The sequence below is a fragment of the Glycine max genome, chromosome 12 (genome assembly GCF_000004515.6).
Source record: "Glycine max cultivar Williams 82 chromosome 12, Glycine_max_v4.0, whole genome shotgun sequence".
Taxonomy (NCBI): domain Eukaryota; kingdom Viridiplantae; phylum Streptophyta; class Magnoliopsida; order Fabales; family Fabaceae; genus Glycine; species Glycine max.
This window is the reverse complement of record NC_038248.2, coordinates 7719223-7725976: the sequence shown is the minus strand read 5'-3', so window position 1 is coordinate 7725976 and position 6754 is coordinate 7719223.

Here is a 6754-nt window from a genome sequence, read left to right as displayed (position 1 = left end):
AGACAACCAGTGCCAAATCAAATTTAATTAATGAAGATGTTCTAATTAAAAAAATAAATTACTCCTTCAATTTATTATCCTTTAAGTATAAAGTAAGATATGTGAATTACCCGTAATGTAGCAAATTAGCTATGCCAAAAATTGAAAAGCAATTATTTTTATCTGTTCAAATCACGTTCCCGATTAGTAATTATTAAGATTCTATTTTTCCAGACTGGTCGGGCAGGAAATATTTTTCCAACCAAAACAAAGATATTTTTGTATGTTAATTAGCAATTTGAATTTAATGGAATAAAAATAATTAGTCATTTATAATTTTCATTTGAAGCACGATTAGTGAAATAAATTAACTGACATTAATGATGGTTTTGAAATTTGAAATGGATTTTCTCTTCTATTTAAGCGTGAGTGACCCCGCTGTAAACAAGGGTTTTGCTCTTAAAAAACAAGATAGTAAGTTGTCCTTTTTGGAAAGTAGGGTTTCTCTCTTCTAATTTTACCGATTTTCTGTTTCTTGTTTTTTCTCTTACATTTACAAGTTGAAAGTTGATTATTAATATTATTTTACTATAAATGGCTCATCTTAATGTATTTTAATATTTTTTAGAACAGTTTGCGCAATTTGAAGAATTGTATGAAAGCTCTGATAATGTTTATGTTTTTATTATTCATGTTTAAGTTCATTGTAAATAATTATAATACAAGATTTAACATTTTTTATCTCTGTTTTTAGAATGATTTCTTATAAAAATGGAGTTTTAAACAATTGGTTCGAATCATTTGCTTCAATTAATTAATGTGGTGAATGTTGTGGATGATGAATGCTAAATTTTCAAATGCGCGCAGTGTTCGTTGGAAAAGATTAGATAGATAAGTTATTCTTATTAGGCAATGGACTACATTTTATGTAGCCAATGGTCTGAGGAAAAACATCCCAATTTAATTTGATGTTGATTAGGGTGATTGTTCCATATTATATTGTTCTGTTATATCAGTGTAATGTTTTAAGTAGTTAGTTTACTTTACATTTTAAGTGATGTTATTTTTTATCTAAAAAATAGTGATGTTATTTTTTTATTATTGAAAACAACACATTTTAATTTGATGTTGATTTGAGTGATTGTTCCGTATTATATTATTTTTATATTAATGTAATGTTTTAAACAGATATTTTACTTTACATTTCTATTTTTTTCAGGAAAAAAGTTCACCTTACATTTTAAGTGATATTATTTTTTATTGAACGTTTAAATATTACATATTTCAGAGTTCATTTTGTAATGATATTCATTATATAATAATTTGTCCTTGTTAATTTAGTTAGTCTCTTTAATTAATTTTTTTAACTCTTGCAATAGGCTAAATCATAAACTTATATGCGAGATTTTTTTTTAATGGATGCATCTTTTCAGCTGCCAATAAAGGCCCTATAATTTAATAATGTATAATTAATATTATCCAAGTTTTCAGCGTTAAAAATAGTTACTTTATTATCTGTTGGTTTATATTATTATTATTATTAGTAATGATTACCATTTTAATAACGGTAATTATGTGATATAATATTTTATGATTTTGACTCCAAAAATATTTCAGGTTTTGAAATATTTTAACGAAATTAATTTATAAAAATAATAAATTATTCAAGATTTTATTTTACTTGGACAAATTTTATAAGGCGGCTAAATGTAAATATACCCGGATGAATATTTGTTTGGTGAGATGCTATCATATGTTTATACTCATTTTTTACATGTGTAATCATATAAATCTAATTGGATGATTATTTTTTTTATAATTATTAATTTTTTTATATTGAGACATTTTTAGATAATTATATTTAAATTTAATTTATACAATATTTGATATAAATGGTGTTTATTTTTTATATCAAAACATCTTTCATTTTTTAATTTAGAAATATAAAAATAAAAATAATATTTTTAACTATTATATATTCTATTTATATTGTGTTACCTATATTTATATTCACTATCGCACATATGTTCATAATAGGAAAATATAATTTGTGTTTTTTTTAAATAATCATTGTTCTTTTTATGTCAAAACACTAATTTATAATTAATTTTAATATATACAACTTTTATATCAAGAATATTTAAATTTCTTTATATATTAAAACATCCTTATTTTGTTAGTTTGAAAGTATAAAAATTATATATTTTATTTATGTTGTACATATATATATATAATTTTTTTTTAATAATCATTATTTTTTTATGCCAAGAGACTTTTTAATTTTTTTTAAATATATTTCATTTAAATTTAATATATACAATTTTTGATATGAATGATGTTTATATTTTTTTCTAACAAAATATCCTTCAGTATTTTAATTTAAAAGTATAAAAATTATATTTTTTAAAATTATTATATATTTTACTTACGCTATGCCAATCAATATTTGTATTCCTCTGTCATACAATTAATCATATTAGAAAAAATTCATTATTGTGATAATTACTTTTTTTTTAATAAATATGGATCAAAACTTTTAGATATTTATATTTAAATTTAATGTATATAAAATTTATATGAATCATGTTTAAATTTCCTTTTATATTAAGATATCCTTCATTTTTCATTTGAAAGTATAAAAATTATATTTTTTTAAATTATTATATACTCTTTTTATGTTATGCTAATACATATTTATATTCATTCATTGCATGGATATTCATAATAGAGAAAATTAATTTCGGTGATTTTTTTTATAATAATTGGTTTTATGATGTTAAGAGACTTTTATATATTTATATATAATTTTAATGTATACATTTTTATATGAATAGTGTTTAAATTCTATTTTATATCTCACTCATTTTTAATTTAAATATAAAAATTATATTTTTTTAAAAAAAATTATATAATTTCTTTTTATAATAAAACAACCTTTGGGTTTTTTTTTAATTTGGACGTATAAAAATTATATTTTTTATGTAATTATATATTTTATTTATGTTGTGCTTATCAATATTTATATGCATCTGTCATATAAATAATCATATTAGAGAATTTCATTTGGGTGATTAATTTTTTTTATGATTATTTGTTTTTTATGTCATGAGACTCTTAGTTATTTATATTTAAATTAATGTAAACAATCTTTATATGAGTGATGTTTATATGTTTTTTATATCAAAACATCCTTTATTTTTTATTTGAAAGTTGAAAAATTATATTTCTTAAACTATTATATATTCTATTTATGTTGTATTAATTTATATTTATATCCATCCGTCGATAGGTATCCATGTTAAGAAAAATTTATTTGAGTAATTTTTTTATAATCATTGGATTTTTCATGCCAAGAAATTTTTAGATATTTATATTTAAATTTATTGTATATAACTTTATACTAATGGTGTTTAAATTTTTTCTATTATTTTTTTTATTTTGAAACTAAAAAAATTATATTATTTTAACTATTTTATATTTTATTTATATCACTCTAATTCATATTTTTAGTTGTCCGTTGCTTGGGGTAACCTTAGTAGAACTAATCGATTTTGATAATCATTGTTTTTTACAATCATAAATTTTTAGGAGTTAAGAAAGTATTCCATTATATTCATGCATAAGAAAAAAATGCCCCAAAGAAGTTATTAGCAAAAAATTGTCACACTCTTTATCAATTGTCTATGCCTATTTCACATTTGAGAAATCACATTGAGAGAATGACACTGGTTAAATATATGCTTGATAATCTTGTTTTAATTTTACTTATTTCAAACATATTTTGAGTAAACTTGCTCATTAGTTCATTTTCATTAAATAAAAGCTATTGCATTTAAAGATAAAATTATGACGTTAATTGGGAAAAAAGATATTTCTATTTTATAAATAAATTGCACTTAAACTTAAATATATTACCTTTTTTTTTAGAAAATTAAAAAATATTTTATTATACACTTTGACTCATTACAATTTTTTTAAATGTTTTACAAAATTTCTTATACTTTATAAATACATTACAAATATCTTTATGATAATAAAAAATTAAAATTAATAGGACAATGCTTGCAAAAGAAGGTCTCGACAGCAATCCTGTTTTGTTGGGCCACCTCCCATAGCAAAACCTGTGAAGGCAATTGTTTCCTGCACCACCATATTTGCTTCTTGCACTTTATTTTGAAATGTAATTTATATTGTAGACTGCCCATTCTGTAATGTAAAAATTTTCATTCCAAATTACATTACGTAAAGGCTAATCCGTAATATAAAAATACATTCTAGATTAAGTTTTCCAAAAAGGTTAAAAAAGTGCAGGACACAATTGCCCAATTCTAATCTCCAACCTTTTTCGTGTATTATTAGTCTGACGAGCATATCCTTTGTTATTAATCCATATATCCAATCCACCTAAAATTTGCTTGAAACTCATGTTAACTTCAATTTTTAATACTCTCTCTAATCCTTTTCATAAGAAACAAATGAGTCTATTGTTTATTAAAGTAACAATAGAGATGTTTAAATAGATGATTTAAATATTTTTATAATTTTGATTTTTATAAGAAAACAAATAAATGAATATAAAGAGAGGTTTTGAGTTATAATAAGAGTGATCATGGATTAGGATTCATTAGTACCAATTTCTCCCCAATCCTAGTCCTAAAGAAATTCCTTCCCCCATTAATTATCGATTTCCAAAATCAACTAAAGTCTATGGTCAAGGTCAGACGATGCTCTTTGCCTTAAAATAACACCTCAATGATCATGAATATATCAATTTAAATCAAAAAATAAAACCAATTCTAGGAATGATTAATTAAAGATTAACTAATCTATCAAAGATTACCCAAACAATTTGATCATGTAATTTGGTGTAAAACATTCTCTACCTAGATCTACCAATTACATGCAAATGATCACTACTATCAAATCTATTAAGTATTAGAATGACCAGATCCAAAAAAACATTAAAATAAGGAAGATAATTAATTAACATAAAACAATGAGAAATTCTATTAAGAACAAGGATGAGAATACATTTGGACAATTACATCATAATCTCAGGATTAGGGGGACTAGTCACTCATGATCAGAACAAAACCTACAATCTTATAAAAAGTAAACATACACATACTAATAGGCAAGAATGATCATCATGATTCATCCCAGCAGTGTTGTCCGTGCTCTTCAGCTCCAAACCACCCTCAAGGTTCTCTCAAGTTCGTACAAAGATAATAATAAAACTAAAAATTTTCTTCCTTTAAAAGAGATACCTCATTCCTTACTTGTAACATTTTGTGGAGGTTCTATTTCCATCTTTCCTTAATTTCCTAAATTTACTAATCACACCTTTATATAAAAAAGATTTTCTCAATGGTTACATGGTCTAAGTTTACTCGTTTTACTCTTATATAAAAATGTTCATCTCAAAAAAATATGATGGGTATGAAAGATGAAAGTGTGAAAAAGAACAGATATCAATAATATAATTAAAATTATTGACTAATATTATGTCTAAAATGATCTTATTCATGCATGAATATATAACTCAATAGTCAATTTTTTTTCATCTCTAACTAGATATGTCCTTTATAAACGTATTAAAGAAAAATGTTGTTTTTCCACATATAAGTATTACATAATTTTTTTAATTACATGGTTATATAAAATAGTCAAATCTAATTTCAAATTAAAATTACTCTTGACCAATTTTAAGTTAAAGTAGTCAAAGAATTGTGCATGGTTGATTGGATTAATTTTAAAGGAATAATTATTATAACTCCATAGGGATAGATAAGTAACCTTCTTCCTTACCGACGTCCTTTGAATATTCTTTCACCTTTTTCAAATAGTATCCAACCAATCAGAGGGGGGATGAGGTACTTACAAAAAGACACTCTAACACTCAAGTAGGGTCTCGATCGAGAAAAATAAATGAGGGTAATAAATGAAAATTAACAATCCTTACCTCGATATTCACACGATTATTTATGCATACCTTGGTGAGCCATGAACCTATGAGTATTTTCCTAGGGTTGCCTCTTTAGTTAATGTCCCTATAATTATCATTAAAGAACTAATCTCTCCCTTAATGATTCTTTATTAGTTAATCCAGATAATCTTTTTTAAACAAGTTGCCAAAGATTGGATGATGTTTACTAGGTATCTGTTAGATCAAATACTTAACAAGGGTATCAGATATTCGACTGGGTCAACTGTCTGATACTATAAGGGTGTCAAGCATTCAACCAAGTCAATTACCTGATACCATGGGTGATGATGGTGCTTGACTAGGCTAAGTACCTACCACCTTAGATGATGATGGTACCCGACTATACCAAGTACCTAACACTACAAGGGGTAACATGTGTTTTGCTAGACCAAACACCTGTTATATGGATGGTGCTAGGTAATCGGCCTTTAGTAGGTCTTCGATTACCTGATACTTCCTACGAGTAAACTTTACGGGATAATAGAACTATAGTCTTTGGATATTTAGTAGGTCCAAATGCCAAGCCCTATCGGGGACATGCTAGGTGCACCCAGCAACATTGCTGGTGCACCCAGCAATTAAGTGAATGGGCAAAATTGCCCCTGTTAAAAAAAATAATTATTTTTTCGGAAGAAGGTTCTTCCGATAGAATACTTTATTCTACCGGAAGAACCTTCTTCCGGATGAACGAATTGTTCTACCGGAACCGGAAAGTTTTCGGAAAAAGGTTCTTTTGATAGAGCCCAAATTGATTTTTCCCGCTGGAATTAGTGGAAAAAAGTTCTTTCG